The sequence below is a fragment of the Zalophus californianus genome, chromosome 5, assembly GCF_009762305.2.
Source record: "Zalophus californianus isolate mZalCal1 chromosome 5, mZalCal1.pri.v2, whole genome shotgun sequence".
Taxonomy (NCBI): Eukaryota; Metazoa; Chordata; class Mammalia; order Carnivora; family Otariidae; genus Zalophus; species Zalophus californianus.
Genome location: NC_045599.1, coordinates 150902274 through 150919661, shown reverse-complemented (window position 1 = coordinate 150919661; position 17388 = coordinate 150902274).

Below are 17388 nucleotides of genomic sequence, written 5' to 3'. Positions count from 1 at the left end.
CTCCCTCTACCTCTATCTACTGCCCCTCCTGCTTGTGCTCACTCTCTCTCTATAAAATAAATAAAATCTTTATTTAAAAATAAGAATTACTGAAAAAAATAAACAAGAATGTGTTCTCAGTTTAAAAAACATGATAGATTGAAGAATGTGTCTGTAACATTTACATGTGAGTCAAGGCTCTGTGCACTAGGATCCATGTCCTGTACACTGTGTTATAGAATATTTCAATCGAGCTTTATACCATAATTATTTTGTACTATAGGGTTATATTATAGGCATTATATTATAGGATTATAACACACCATACCATAGCATGATACTGTAAATGCAGCTGAGAGACTGGTGTAATTGGTTTAATGCTTGAATAGGATTTTTTTTAAGTTCTAAAAGGGAGGCTAAAATACAAAGTGGCATCAGGTTGAAGGGGAAGATGGGCGCCTGGGTGGCTCAGTTGGTTAAGTTGAAGGGGAAGAGCCTCTGTCCCAAGGAGGTGGGAGGAAACTTAAATCTCTCTGCTCGTTTGCTTGCCCTTTTGTTTACTGAACAGACCAGGCAAGTCTCTACTTCCATGACAAGAAGAAAGGTCCATTTGGTTCCAAGCAAGAAAAGCTGGGTGAAAGGAAAGAGAATGGGAGCCCAAAGCAACGTAAACGGGGCTGCTGCTACCCAGAGCTGGGTTTGGATTCCAGAAACTCAGAGGCATCTGAGAATTTGACGTTTGTAGGGGCCATAGGAAGGGGAAATGTGAAAATCACAAACTTAAGTCTCCAGGTAAGCCCGATGATAGCACATAAACACAAAGCAGAGATAACTCTCATGGGAAATGTAATTGACCAATGTGACGACATTAGCGATAACCCAGATTTATTTTTTAAAGCACCAATAACTATTGTATAAGTTTTTTTTCTTGCCACTTGAACAAATCAACACAGGTTTAATTGCTTGAAACAATCTAATTGTAATCTCTTACGTTTCTGGGAACCTAAAGTCTGCAGTCAGTTTCACTGGGATAACGTCAGGGGCCCGGCAAGACTGACCCCTCTCCAGGCTCTAGAGGAGAAAGACTTCCTTGCCATTCTAGTTTCTGGAGGCTGCCTGAATCCTTTGACCAATAACCACCCCTACATCACTTCTGCTTCCTGCACCCTTCATTTTCACTGTCAGCCCTCCCTCTGCCTCCTTCTTATAAGGACACTTGTGATGACATACAGGACATAATCCAGGGCAATCCCATTTCAAGATCCCTAACAACACCATGTGGGCAATGACCCCTTTGCTGTACCAGGTAATTAAGATTCCCAGGTTCTGGGGACTAGGGTGTCGAAGTCTCAGGGACCATTATCCAGTCTACCACAACTGTTAAAAAAAAAACTGACTCAGTATCAAATTCTTCCCCTGCGTCTTGCCCCACTAACTACCCTGAACAAGAAGATATCAGTCTCAGATAATTTTATAGTCAAAATGTTTAATGTATCCAAGGGAACTAATAATTGCTATTTCTTTTCTTTTAATGTTCAAAATCCAGGGAAAAAATGAGAGCTCGCCAACTTTTATTTTAAGGCTGCTATAACTTGATCTAAAGCAACACATAACACTATAAGAAAAGATTATCATAAACTAATCGTACTTATAAATATAGATGCGAAAGTTAATTAAAATGCAAGCAAAGTCAGCTATATCTAAGGAATACAAACACAGTTAAGCATCAGAAAATCTATTCATATAGTATACTAAATTAAAATTTAAGGAAAAACTACTTTTGATCATCTTAAAGCTGCATAAAACACATTTAATGAAATCCATCATCCATTTATGATATAAAGCACTAGCAAGTAAGAAATAAAATGTAAATTCATAACCTGATAAATATTTATCTCACCATCTAGAAGAAAGAAAAAGTATATAAATAAGGAATTCATGGACAATAAACACAAATAACCAATAGACAAGAAAAAGATGCCCAACCTTCCTAGTTATCAAGGAACTGCACATGAAAGCCACTGTGACATACTGACATATTCTTTAGATGAGCAAAACATTATAAATACCTAACAAGGCAAACATTCACAAGAGTAATGAAGAAATAGGGAATTGCCTACACTGTAAGGGACTATACATTAATATAACATGCTGAGAGCAACTTAGCTGCTCAGCAGTCATTACCAGTAAGACCCCTCCTTCTGATTTTACTTGGTTCCCTCCTGGCCTGGGTGGATCTCCTTTCCTGTTCTTACTACCTAAACTCCTATCAGCACCTCCCACCCCTGTTCCTGGGGTGGCAAAGGGTCGTCCTCAGGTGGAATCGCAACCACCCATGCCTTCCTTCCTCGGCGCCCCCTCGTCCTCACTGCAGAAGGTCATTTTGCCCTCCCACCCCCAGCCTTCTCCTCTGTCTGGGCTGCAGGTCTTCCCCAGTCCATATCACCTCCACGCTTCCCTCACCTCATCCCTCAGAGAGGAGAAACAGGTTCTCAGGGCACACATTTCAACCTTTGTTTCCATGGTGGACAGTGGATTCTCGGAATGTTTGATTGATGCAGTTGAAGCAGGACGAAGGGTCCTAGTGTCACACAGACAGACACCAGGGAATGGACAGACAGATAAAAAGATTGCTCCGTGTCGTACTCCATTCACGTTGTTGTAACAAAGCACCATAGACTAAGTGCTTATAAAAATACATAAACGTAGTTCTCACAGTTCTGGAGGATGGGACATCTGGATCAAGGTGCCAGAATGTTCAGTGTCTGATGAGAACTCGCCTCCTGGTTCATAGACATGCGTCTTCTCCCTGTGCCCTCACATGGTAGAAGAGGTTAGGGAGGGAGGGAGGGAGCTCCCTGGGACTTCTTCTTTCAGGGCACGGCATCCCATTCCATGACCTAATCACCTCCCAGGGGTGACTGAACCCAGGAATATTTGGCCACGTAGCCCTGCCACCATACTAGCAGAGTTGAGAATGAGTGCCGTGTAAAGAAGCCCAATGTGTACGAATACATGAGAAATGATGTCCACTCGAGCTGCTATGTTATGTGATGTATGGAACCAGAGAATGGATAGTTATAGGATGGTGCCCACATACAATGAGACAATACATACTTCAAATTCATGATCTAGCACTACATGTGTCATCATGGAAAAATCACAAAAAACTTGACGTTGAACAAAATACAGAAGTTGGAGAAATATACCTGTGATATAATGCCATTTGTAAAACTTCAAAGACATACATAATGTGATTTATCAATATGAAAACACTGATGGGCACTATAATCACGAGCACAGGGCAAGCAGTTATATCTGGGGGGAAAACAAGGGTTGGAAGTGATGATGGTGTACCCAGGGCCCCCGATTCTATCAGAAGTGAGTTTCCTCCTCTTACGAAAATACCTAAAGTGGATATGTGAGTGCGGTAAGGTTGTTAAACCTGGGTGAGAAGCACATGACTCTTTCCCGCATGACTCTTGACACTTCCAGTGTCTGAGCACCACTTCCCGGCACAGCCACCATGATGGCATCAGTCAAACAGAGACTGAGTGAATGGCAGGCAGGGGGCGAGTTCCAGGCATGTGGTTTTCTTTTTCCCTTTTTTCCTCTTCCTCTGCCTTCTGCTCTTTGTCTGTTTTCTTTTCTTTTGGCAATTAAAACAGATATATGTTTAACCATCACAGTGGAAAGAACTGAAGGAAAGAAAGAGGGGGAAAGGATGTACTGCAGACAGAAGGCCCCAAAGGGGCGATGTCCAGAAAGACACTGAGCCAGAAGGATGAGCGGAAGTTCAGGGAGGAACAAAGATCCCCTCTCTTTCTTCAGATCCTTGCTGCAGAACAAAGAGGGCAGTTTCTCCTTCTCTTCTGGGAAAACACCCAAGAGCAACAGGATCCCAGGGAGCACATATGCAAACTCCCTATTTGATGAACTTAGGAGACACCTGCAAGCCTGAACCGCAGAATGTGAGGAAGGGGCTGCCAACTGTGGAGCAGGCAAGGGCTGCGGGTGACACGGAGGGCAGGGGCTGACCCAGCGAGACCCAGGCTCCTGGCACACTGCCACCCCCACGGAGTCGCCACTCTGCACCGAGCTCTGTCATTCCTTCTGGGTTAACTGGGAGAGTGTGCATGAGGTGGTAAGACAGTCAGTGGACACAGTTTGGTGTGGTTTCAAGAAGCAGGACAGATGGGCGCCTGGGTGGCTCAGTTGGTTAAGCGACTGCCTTCGGCTCGGGCCATGATCCTGGAGTCCTGGGATCGAGTCCCGTATCAGGCTCCTTGCTCGGTAGGGAGTCTGCTTCTCTCTCTGACCCTCTTCCCTCTCGTGCTCTCTATCTCTCATTCTCTCTCTCTCAAATAAATAAATAAAATCTTAAAAAAAAAAAAAAGCAGGACAGATGGACGTAAGCATAGAAGCAGAGAGCTTGGTTGTCTCTGTAGGTAGCTGTCTGCCTTGGATGAGAGAATGAGCAGAGTGCCTCTGCAAGATGGAAAGTCTCCATGCAGTGCCCTCCTGGGGGAAAGGAAGGCTGGAAGAGCTCAGTCCCCAACTCGTCTGTCCCACCAGGTGAGTAGCTCACAGATGTGCTCTATCCAGCAGGCAGCCCTCCAGAACAGGTTACTTGGGGAAGGCTCGCCTCACTCAAACATAAGGCACGAGGGAAAAAGAGACATTATACTGACACTGTCAGAGAAAAGGAAAAGTGGGCAAAAAACTAAACTACAGGCAAAGACCTCTCAACAACAAGAGGCTGTCATTGGGCCCAGGAAATTTAGAGCAAATGTACTGGTGACTGGTGTGTTTGTAGTTCTTATCCAGTGGTGTATGTGGGAGCCAGCTGTATTACTTGCAAGAGCAACTGCACACATTTCTTCCAAGTTCAGTGGCCCTGCGGTGGTGGCTTGAAATCGGTCCTGGTAGTGGTTTACAACATGGGATCCAGCAAATGTTGCAGATCAGAGCATTTGTGGGTTTTTTTGTTTGTTTGTTTGTTTGTTTTGCTTTGCCTTGGGAAGGCTGATATTAAACTTATCAGCACACTACTGGTGCTTATCATACACCTGGTATCAAACTGGACTTTCTCTCTTGTTAACTAATTTACTCAAAGTGACAGGACTTTCTGAGTAGCCAAGCCTGAATTCAAACACGGGCATCTGTTCTCCACATTCTCCACACTCTATAATCACTGCACGATATGATCAAATCACTGCACACTATGACCGAATCACCATGAATTTAATGGCAACAACAAAACCAATGACAATATCGTGAAACGGTGACCTTGCCAGAAAAATAGCGCAATCCCATGATATTGTGGCTCAGGAGACAGATGGTGTGACAAGTAAAGCAGAATAAGCCAGAACCGCACAGGGAACAAATGATAATAACCAACCCACTGACCAACAAAGTAAACCTATCAAATAATTTACAGTCAAATGCAAAATATCTTTCAGAAGCAAATAAAAAAAGCGACTTGGAAAACAGAACGGGTAAGCAAAGTACCAGAAAAAACAAAAAGTTCTAAAAGGATTAGAGCGAGAGAAATCTATAAGATAGAAGAAGAATCAATGTGTGATATTTAGTGTCCCCTCCAAGAAAGAGAATAAAGGAACCAACAGTAACAACTAAATTATATAAAGGGAACATTCTTGAGAAGCCAGCAATAAAATAAGACTTCAACCTGCAGCCCAAAAAGACACACCGGACCCCATAAAAGAAGTGCATTTACATAGTATAGCACATTTGTTAAACTTCAAACAAAAGGTCCTTTGGTTTTGGACATTCAAACCAAAAGTTCAAGTCACCATTACGGTGGAAAGCCAGGCTGGCCTTGTACTCCTCTGTGACCATACCCAGTGGGAAAAGACAGGAAGAGCAAACTTACAGGATTGAAAATACTTGATGCTAGAATTCCATATCCAGCCAGGAAGGTGAAGAAAATGCTCCTACAAGCAAAAGAAAATCCTTCCACCTATGTAAGAACACCATCGATGCCCACGGGAACCCTGTGGGCTCCATGAGTTGGAGTGTCTTACTTTGCCACACTGATTCAGGGCTGGAGTCTCTGGATCACAGCTGGACACACCCCTAGTGTGGTGTGTAGTAAAGTCTCCATTTCCCCAGAAATGGTTGTAAGAGAAGATAACGAACACTGGGTCCTTGCTGCTATGATTCGCTACCCCAGCCCCAGACAGGGTATTGATTAATCCCTTTCACGTGAGGAAGATGCATTTATATCATTTTCTCATTGCTTTTTTTTGGATATTTACTTACGTACAAACAAATCCAACCTTGTTATATTCATGAACAGGAAAAATCACACCACCCAGAAAAAAATTAAAAAGTATTAAGAAAAATATCACAATGAGCATTAGCCCAAAACCCTAAATAAAACACTAGCTAATAGGAATGATCACTCCATTATAAATATGTACCATGAACACGTGAAGCAATGAAGCAGAAAGCATATTCAGAAATCTTTTACCCCGTTCAACATGTTAATAGATTAAGAGAAAAATTCAGAAAAACAGGCAGAGATGCTGAAAAAAAAGACATTCTTTTCATTAATTATTCACTATTTTCAAAAATACTTAACAAAATAGTCATATATTATGCTTCCTCAGGTAGAAACTGCATCATTCCCTTTAAATTATCATTCCCTTTATATTCAAGAGAAAACAGGGAAGTTCTTCCTTACTGTAATTATGAACACTGTTCTGGAAGAACTAGCCATTGCAATCTGACCAAGGATACCATAAAAGCAATGGACAAGTGTAAGTGGGACATGATTTTGCAAATTCTGTGATAATTTTAATATGAAAAACTGAGGAAGTGCAACTAAAGGAGGGTTTCTAATGACTGTCAAAATAAAATTGATATTCAGTTATCAGCCTAACACACAGAGTAGAAGAAATGCTCAATTTACAAAAGTTACAAAAATGCCAAAATAATTAGGAATACATTTAAGAGGTGCACACTACAGGAAAAACATTTTAGAACTCTAGCATGAGACATTAAGAAAATATGAAATGTAAGAACTATAATTTATTGGGTAGAACTATGAAGATAAAAATTAATCTTGAACCTAACTATATATTTTTAAACTTTTCAGTATTGATGTATAATTTATATACAGTGAAACGTACATATCTTAAGTGTATAGTTGGACAAATATTGCTAGTTTTATATACCTATGAATCTATCACTCCAATCAAAATATAGACTGTTCCTCTCACTGATGAAATTTCTCTTGTGGAACTTTTATTTTTTTAATTCTTTTTTAAAGTTTTAATTAATTCATTCATTTTAAGTAATTTCTGCACCCAACATGGGGTTTGAACTCAAAACTCCAAGATTAAGAGTCACATGCTCTTCTGACTGAACGAGCCAGATGGCCCTCTTTTGTGACACTTTTAATTACATTCCTCCATTGCATGCAACTCATATTGTGATGCCTGTTTATATGTGTGGGTTGTATCTATTTTTGAGCTACATCTAAATGGAATCATGTACTATGTATTCCTATTGTGACTGATTTATTTTGCCCAATATAATACCTACATGTTATATTACATGTTTTATATATATATATGTATAATTGCATATGTATAATGCACATCTAAGTAGCTCCTTTCTTTCTAATGCTGAGTGGTTTTCTTTTTTTTAATATATTTATTTATTTATTTATTTATTTATTTATTGCATAGCAATGAATTTATTTTAGAAAATGTACATAAGCGCAGTTAAGAATATAAATAACCTGTAACACCAGCACCCAGAGATACCAACAGTGAATATCATGGCACACGTCATTCCCACAATACAAGGTAATTCCACTAAATATACTATACAGATAAATTGCTACATGCACACAGCTGAGTGGTTTTCTATTTCATGATTAGACCACAGCGGTCCTGTTTATGGACATCTGAATTGTTACTCACATTTGGCCTTTCTGAGCTGATAAAGGCATATATCCGGAATAAGGGGACACAGCTCACAACCACCAGAATGGCTAAAATTTTAAAAATGAATGACAGCCACAAATGTTGCGAGGTTGTGGAGCAACTGGAATCTTCATACATACTGCTGAGAATATAAAATGGTACAGACATTTTGGAAAATGGCTTAGTAGTTTCTTTGGAAGATAAACGTTCATCTACCCTATGATGAAGCAATTCCACTCCAGTTGTTTACCCGAGAGAAATGAAAACATAATGTCCACAAAAGAAATTGTATAAAAATGTCCATTATATTTTTATTAACTAAAAGTCAAAATCTTATTTTATTATGGTTCTGATACAAATGTCAGCCAACATGTATTTTTATTTTTTGATTCTGGTAATGTTCCTATAAAAAATAAATAAGAACCAAAAAATATCACCTGAAAAAATGAAGAGGAACAGGCCTATCTGGTATTAAGAGACATTACAAAGCTACAAAAAGTTAAAGTGGTGCTGTTGCAAGAAAAGACAGATAATCTTTGTAAAAAATGAAAAAAAAGGTAAGCTAAAGGACACAGACCAATGTAGATGGGGTTTTACTATTTCACAAATGTGGCATTCAACATGGGGAAACCAGGAGATTGATGGTTCACTGCTTAATATTTTACGTGAGGGCAAATGAGCAGCCGTATTAAAAAGAGATAGAATGAAGTTGGATTCCTTACCTGACAGATTATATAATAATAAATTCTACGTGGATCAACGTTTTAATTCACACATTAGAATATAGAGCATTTGTTCATCCCAATATGCTTTTCCCAACAGATGCAGATAAAAATTAGATAAATTTCAACACCTTGATTGCACACTAGAAATAGAAATGTCTCAATCTAATATGGAGTATCTACCCCAAACCTTAACAGATATGCTTAATGATGGGCCAAAAAAAATAAAAAATAAAAAAATAAATCATAAGAACCATGCAAATTGGGAAGGAAAATAAACACCTCATAAAGACAATATTAGGTCTATGTATAAAACTTTGAGCATACACAATTTATTATGGCCTGTAAGAGATTTAGGTCACAAAAGTGAAGAATCACCAATGCAGAGTTAGAAAGTCTAATAATAAATAAGACAAAACCAACAAAATTGAAGCTACCTAAAAATTACTTAAAACTAAATCTAGCAAATGATGGTACAAGTATTTTTTTAAAGATTTTATTTATTTCTTTCTTTGACAGAGAGAGACACCCAGGGAGAGAGGGAACATAAGCAGGGGGAGTGGGGAAGGGAGAAGCAGGCTTCCCGCTGAGCATGGAGCCCAATGTGGGGCTCGATCCCAGGACCCTGGGATCATGACCTGAGCCGAAGGCAGATGCTTAACAACTGAGCCATCCAGGCGCCCCTGATGGTACAAGTATTTAAAGAAGAAAATGGTAAAGCTTGGTCAAAAGACATTGATGGAGGCTGAAATGAATGGATATTAAGATGTAATACATAAATGTCAATTACCACTAAATTATATATTTCCCATAATTCCACATAATTCCATAAATTCTTTACCATTAAAACTGACCAGTTAATTTTTAAAGAATAAATCCCAGCCAATAGCCCAGACATGCTAAAGGACAAGATGAGGAGATTTGCTTCGCATGTGCATGTTATTAAGATTTATTACAAAGTTGGTGGTTTTGCTGTAAAGATAAAATAAAACAAAACTTAGAGGTCCACACATACATGGAAAACTGATAGTTGACAGAAGCAGCAGATAGCTCCATTAGAAAAAGAGATTTCAACATAAACTGCCATGGATAGTTTTAATTTTTTTTGAACAATGCTACTTCTATATACAAAAGAACTACAAAACATTTAAAATATAACTTTGAAAATCAAATGTTTAAAGCATTGCAATCTAGCGATTTTTTTAAGTTTTTATTTAAATTCTAGTTAGTTAAAAATAAAATGGAAAAATAACCTGTAAAGAAAAGACTAGTAATTTCTATTTTCTTATTTAATTTTTAGAATTTTGTTCAGCGAAGCTCACAAAATAACAAAAGGGCAATCGAGAGACTGAGAAAAGTTCCCGGCATATAAAACCAACAAAGAGGATAGTATTCAGAATGTAGAAAGAACTGAAAATCAGCAAGAACAAGATAAATGGCAGAGTAGAAATATGAATGAAAGATATAAACTGAAAGTTTCTAGAGGTGGAATGGCTGATACACAAGTAAACAGGTGTTTGACCAATTTAGTAATCAAGGAACACAAATTAAAACCACCAGGAGATTCTCTTTCTTATCCATCAGACAGGCAACATTTACAGATTTTAAAAACATCCATGGTGGTCAAGATAGGGACCAACATCAACACCCATAAATCCTGGTGGGAGTGGAGACAGGTCCAGCTGTTTTGGAGAGCAGTAACTGTATATCAGAAAGATGAAAATGCACACGACTTCATGCCCTGAAAGTCCTTCCCCCAGATGTATTCACTCTGTCGCATGTGTTCACAGGGAGACGTGCGTGCACACGTTCATTGCGGGGACATTTGGACAAAAAACAATTTTAAATCAACCTAAATAACTTGAACAGGAAACTCAGTAAATCCAGGTGCAGTCTCACATTCTAATGCAATGGGAATACCGACAAACTAGGGCACCAAGACCAACACAGAAGAATTTCACATGAAGGATGCTCCCACCAGATATTTATGGCACTACTTAGATAAACTGTAATATGTATATATGAATATGAAATATAAATATGAAATATGTATGCGGTTTCAAGGTAAAAGTTATATCTGATAAATCCAAAAATAAATAGATAGGAATAACTAAAGACAAATTTGGGATTGTGGTCAACTGGGGACATGGAGGGGATAATGTGGTCTGAAAGGCTTCCAACACTATGGGCGCCATTTTCTTTCTAAATGTCTGGTGGACATATGTGTTTCTTGAATGCTGACAGCCTGCCCCCAGAGGCCCCACTGCCCACTTGGCCTTCATTACTCTTAAAAACTTGCTAAGATTCTCCTGAGCTACCACCTCTTTTTGGAAATGTGTCCCAAGTTCATCCTGTTTTTTAAACATACCCCCCCATCACCTGGCGTCTTTATTTTGTTTTATAATTATCAAAGTACCAATTCATCTCAGTCACATGACTGCTAGTGGAGTCAATATTGGAAACAATGGTCATAATTTTAGGTACCTTATGTATGCCAGTAACCATCTAAAAAATTTGTTACATATTAATCTCCAAACTGAAGAATTGCTGAAAGTCATGCAGGTATATGTTTTTTTAAATATATTTTCTATTTTTTTTTTATGTAACACACAGTCATATAGTACTTATGTGCATTTAATATTCTAGATGCTTTCTGGATTAATTTCTTATGGCTGCTCTAGCAAATTTTCATGTGTGGGATAGCTTAAAGTAACAGAAATGTATTATCTCACAGTTCAAGAGGCCAGAAGTCCAAATTCAAGGTGTGGTCAGGGCTGGTTTCTTCCAAAGGCTCTCAAGGAGAATCCACCCCATGCCTCTACTCTCTGGCGGTGACGTCCTGCGATCCCTATGTCCCTTGGCTTTTAACTACATCAGTCCAATGTGTGTCTCCACCTTCACTTCATCTCTCTCATCCTTCCTCTCCTTAAAATGACACCGGCCGTTGGATTTAGCGCCCACCCTAAATCCAAGATATTGTCGTCGTGAGATCCTTCACTAATTACATCTGCAAAGACCCTATTTGTAAGTCAGGTCACATTCTGAGATTCTCAGTGGACGCAAATGTGAGGGAACAGTATTCAGCCCACTACACTTTCCAAATATTTAATCATTTAAATCTGCTCTCAGCCCATGAGGTAAATACATACTTTCATTCCCTTTTTATAGACAAGGGAACCAAGGCACAGAGGGCATAAGATCCTCGTCTCATGTCACACAGCTAGAAAGACCTGGGTTTGGACCGGGCTGTCCAGCACCACATCCGGAGCTCTGCCCCACTGTTCCACACCAACAAGAAGCGGGGTAACTGTCTCCGGGCTGCCTCGTATCAGGGGAGGGCACACTTCAGTCAGTGTTGACGCACACCCGCGTACCAACTAAGGCACAGCTTTCTGAGGCACTCACTGCCCCCCCCCCCCGCCCGCCCCTGGTGCCCAAACACATCCCATACGCAAGCCCCTTTCATGCTATCATGAACACAGCACAGCCTGCAGTTTTCCAAATTAAAGTGCTTTTAAGTGCTCTGTGCAATTACACCCTAGAGCACCAGGAAAGGCACTGCAGTCGAATCAGGGTGACTGGAAGCCGGGGTCTGTGACCTGCACCTGTGCTTGACTAGTTTTGGAATCACCCACTGCATAGATATCCACAGGCAAAAAAAATAAAGAAATAAAAAATAAAAAATCCACCTGAGAGGGGAAATGTGCATCATCTCCTTGGAAATGGTGTGTTTTTTAACTTTCGTTTGGACTTGGCCCATGTCCTTCCTGACTCGCTGTCACCAAACTGAGGACAGTCCCCAGAGAAGATGTGGGCTTCTAGACTGGGCACAGGGCACCCTGCAGGCTGCCGCCCCCCCTTGGATGCTGGCCAGCCCGCCGTCCCTGACCTCTTCTGTTCCTTCATCCATAGCACAGAGGTCCTGACCCGGATGAGGAGGACTATTATCCCCAGCACTACTGTCTCCTGATCTGAGAGTCGCGGGTGGGATGTGTGTGCCTGTGTGAGCTCATTCCATGGAAGGCACGCACCGCTCGCTCGCCGGGTCCGCAGACCCAGCCCCGTCTGCTCTGTACAGCACGTGGCATGGGCAGCCATGGTGCTCTCAGTGCCCTCCTTGGGCTCTCTGTAGGGTGACCCCGGGGGTGTGGTGATCATGGGGTAATGGCCCCCTGGGTGCTGGGTTCACAGCTGCAGCTCAAATCTTCTAACACCCGGGAGGCGCGATTATCTGCTGTCATGCTTTAATTCTTAATTAAAACAAGACGCAGCACTAAAATAGGATTGGGGAGCGGATTATGCTCCTCTCTGGTGAGACAAGGGGTGTGTGGGGTCCCTGAGCTCGGGTCAGGCCCTGAGGCCCCTCCGCAGAGCAGAGAGGCACTCCAGCTGAAATCTTAGGGCTATATAAATTGCCAAGGATCCCCCAAAAAGCACAGGTCCTGGGACTTTGTGATGTCAACAGCACTCCAGGGCATTTTCAGGTTCACATTGTTTTAACCTTTTAAGCACAATTGTGAGCTGTGTTCTCATTAGCAGGCTTCCGTGGAGAGCAAGGGAGGGGCTGGGGCTCATCACGCTCATTACAGAAAATTAGAATAACTGGGTGTTATATTTAATACGGGCTGGCTAAACCTGCAATTAAAGGAAGTAATTTTAAAACCATGGTGAAATATTAATATTAAAAGTGTTTCAAGGACAGGAATCTAATTAACACAAGTTAAAGAAAAGCCTTAAAGATTCTAATTTTATGATCGTCTTAAATAAAAATTAACCTGATTAGAGTCCTCTCTTAAAGGTTACATTTATTAAAAAGTTCCAAGCAATTTAACTACAATGGGTTTCGACAAGAAAGCTTCCTGTCTGCACAGCCTCCCTATTTTTAAATTTTATGAGGTTCTCCTGGCAGAGTTTTGTAGCAGTTAAGATGAAAATCCGGATGCATGGCATCCTTTAAGGGGGGGGTGGTGGGAGGAGAAGGAGGAAGAGGAAGGAGGAGGAAGAAAGAAAATAATCAATTTGGTATCAGATTTATTCCAAAGCAGAGAAGTGCATATATGTATAAATATATATATATATATATTTTCTGATGGTGGAAAAAAGACATGCCGAGAGGTCAAAGGTCACGTGAAGAGGAGACAGTATTGTGTAGGAACTGTCACGCATCACCACCTATTTTGACATGCACGGGGCCGTTTGTTGTCTGTCGAACATGCAAATTAAGAGCCTGCTGTCATAGCCAGCCCATATCTGAATGTGGAAAATGAGACCACCTGTAAGCAGTGAATGGAGTGATGGACAAGCATTCAGTGCTCGTCATCTCGAAGGCCATTCACTCCACCTTGGAATTGCATATGACATGTAAAAATCTTTTCTTAATATTCACCACCGGGAAGTTTGGGGAATTATGGAGGCTTCAACTGCTGCATCTAATGGGCTCTCCAAGCAGACAGCTGTGACTGGGAGCTGGCTTGATAATTAGGTGTCCAGGAAGATTTTATGCTACGAATCAGTTAAAAGGGAAAAGAGAAAAAGAAAGTAATGGCAAGCAAAACTCGCTGGGATGGAAATTGCATTAACCCTTGTGTGTCTTTTCCTGCTTGCACGCTTTCTAGGAACCGGGATTGATTTTCTAGATGCGCTGCAATCACACCTCTCCCGTGTATGGCTTTCATTTGCACACATGCCCCGACGTGCCTGGTGGCACAGCCGGCTGATCCGGGCCGCCGTCCAGAAAGGGGTCACTCGGCAGTGATGCAATTTTGCTTCCCAAAGTCGCACGATGCTTCCTCGCTTGCACTAAGATTTTTCTGTCAAGAGAATATTTTCGAGAAGCATATTCTATCAAAATTATAGACAAGAACGGGGAATGATGGCTGCTTGGTGCAGCTCAAAGCTCTTCCTCCTCAGCTCGTCCTTCATAGCACCTTACCAATGTTCCCACTGATGTCCCAAAACAGACACCAAAAGACACATCTATGCAAAAAGAGCCAGCAAATCACGTCTGACTGAGAACCTTGCATTCCATGCAGTTGATTGGAACTGAACCGTGGGAAGCACTGGGCACCCTTTTAGTGAGACTCCCTAATTTATTTTATTATGTTTTTTAAATATTTTATTTACAAAATCTCTACACCCAATGTGGGGCTTGAACTTACAACCTAGAGATCAAGAGTGGCAGGCTCTACCGCCTGAGCCAGCCAGGCGCCCCATGAGACTCTCTCATTTAAAGTGGAGCAGTTGCTGGTTGGAAATCCCCTTCTTTTCCCCTCAAACACCACCTCCCTATTTCCAATCTGAGCTTTATGGGTGAAACCCAGACTGACCTGTCCACAGATGATGGGCTTCTCCTTCTGCCTGGTCCCTGAGTGAGCAGGTGTGCGGACCAACACCACCAACCGGGGCTGAGGGTGGAGGGTCTCCTGGTGCAGACCTGACCTGGGCTCCCAGGCCCTCCCCTGCTCTCCCTGCATCCCTGCGGGGCTGCTCCTCGCGGGGCAGGAAGACTTCTGGGGAGGAAGCCGTGGGAGCTGCCACTGCTGGATCTACAGAGTGGAGATGGGAAAACAAGGGTTCATGTCACACTGCGGAGGGCGATTTCATCTGTGCCCCATGGGAAGATCGCCAGATTTAAAATAAATGGGTTCTGAAAGGACAAGGCCATACATGACCACCCTGCCTCGGTCTGTAAATGATCTTTTGCTTCTTGTACTCGTTGGGACATTGTCATTGCTCGTATTACTTGCAATCTTTTTTTTTTTTTTCTCTTTTTTTAAGATTTTATTTATTTGAGAGAGAGAGAGTGAGAGACAGAGCATGAGCAGGGGGCCTGGGGAAGGGAGAAGCGGACTCTCCCCTGAGCCGGGAGCCCCATGTGGGACTGGATCCCAGGACCCTGGGATCATGACCTGAGCCGAAGGCAGACGCTTTCCCGACGGAACCACCCAGGGGACCCAGATTACTTACAATCTTAATGCCACTAGGGTAGAAAGGAGAGCGCTGGAAACCAGCACATTTCCCGTCCATGTGGCAGGTATTTACTAAGGGCCCACTATGTGCCCGTTCACAGGGCCCAGGGATGCTTCACTGAACACACGGAAAGATCTCTGCCCTGTTGGCCCTTAGATTCCAGTGAAGGGAAACATGGACTGGCAAGGATACTAAATGAGTGAATATAGAGAATGTTCCGGGTGACGGAAATCAAGCCTAGCAGAGCAAGAGGTGCAGGGGGACGCTGGATTTAGCGGACAGGGGACCCAACAAAACTATACTAGGAAGTTCAGGGCTGTCAGTTCTTCACTAAAATGGATAGCATTTTTTATGAAAACAATATCATGAATGATGCCAGAGTAGTCTGTTTCCAATGGTATACTAGAGCCAGCCTGCACCAGCAAATGTTGGAAATTAAACTGTATACACGTACAATTAAATACAAATAATGCATATTGCTTCCTAATTATTTTAGTATATTCTGCTATCATTTGTGATCTTGAGGTTACGTGGGCCAGTTGCATCTGTATGACAGGAATACTATATAATTGTGGCTACTGCACATCTTTTCCTAACTCCGTGCTCAGTGATGTTAACTTGGTGGATTGAAAGAGACGGTGCTGGGAACATTGACAGGATGACAATGGGCAGATGCCCCTTACCAGGGCCTTGCACTCACCCTCGTGAGCGGGCCGATCGCTACACACTCACCGACTCAGCCCTGCACTCAACACGCCGCCTTCCCTGCGCCGGGATGCGCCCTGCACTGACTGAGGCCACATAGCTATGGGACATTCGTAGGTCAGATGATGTGGGTGAGCAACATCACTGGGGCTGGGGGAAGGCTAGTGGCAGCTCCTCCATTTTGAGGCCAGATGGTGGCCTTAGCAATGCTGTCTCTGTGGTGTCATCCCCTGCTTCTCAGGAAAACTTATGCAGCCCTGGGACCTCCACTCTCTGGGTGTCTAGGTGACCTTAAGGCCCTGAAACAAGTCCCTTCCACACTGAAAGAGTTTTGGCTCCAAAAGTACAAGACACATCTCAGAGAAGCATGTGCATAGACGATTTTGACCTGGACCGATTTCTAACTGGGGAGATTTCAGAGCCTGGGAAGCTGCGCTCTGCTCCCATGGTTCTGACCGAGTAAGTTACATCTGCAGGAAAGGGTCACATTCTATCTTTCTAGGCAGACACTTGGAGTTCCATCAGGGGTCTGTGCATACCCGATCTTGGTGTCCTCAGTGCCTGAGAACATGTTGTTTCAACACTTCTAGGCTCTTTCCCGCAATATCAGACAACAGGGACGCCCCTAGGACCCTGACAGGCCACCTCTCTGCCTTGAGTGGGGTTTCCACAGGCCAGGGGGGGACAGCCTGGGCTCTAGAAACCTAGCAATGAGGCAGAGAAAGGGTCAGAGAAGAAAGTCTGCAGCCTTTTTAAATGGGCCACGTCTACCCCCCGCTGCACAATTTGGCTACATCTCTCCGGATCTATTTCATGGTCCCGTTGTCTGGGAAGAAATTTAATAGCTATTTGTGTTCAGTCTGGAAAAAAAAAAAAAAATAGTGACTATTTTCACAGAAATAAATAGGGATACTTTTGTAAATAAAGATCCAGGGTTGATTGATTAATTCATTCATTACAGGCTCCACATGATGAGTGAGAAGTTACTGAGAAGAAAGATTCAGAGCTCCCGTGTCCTACTTACTTCCTACCTGGGCTTTTGATTTAGCATCTTATTG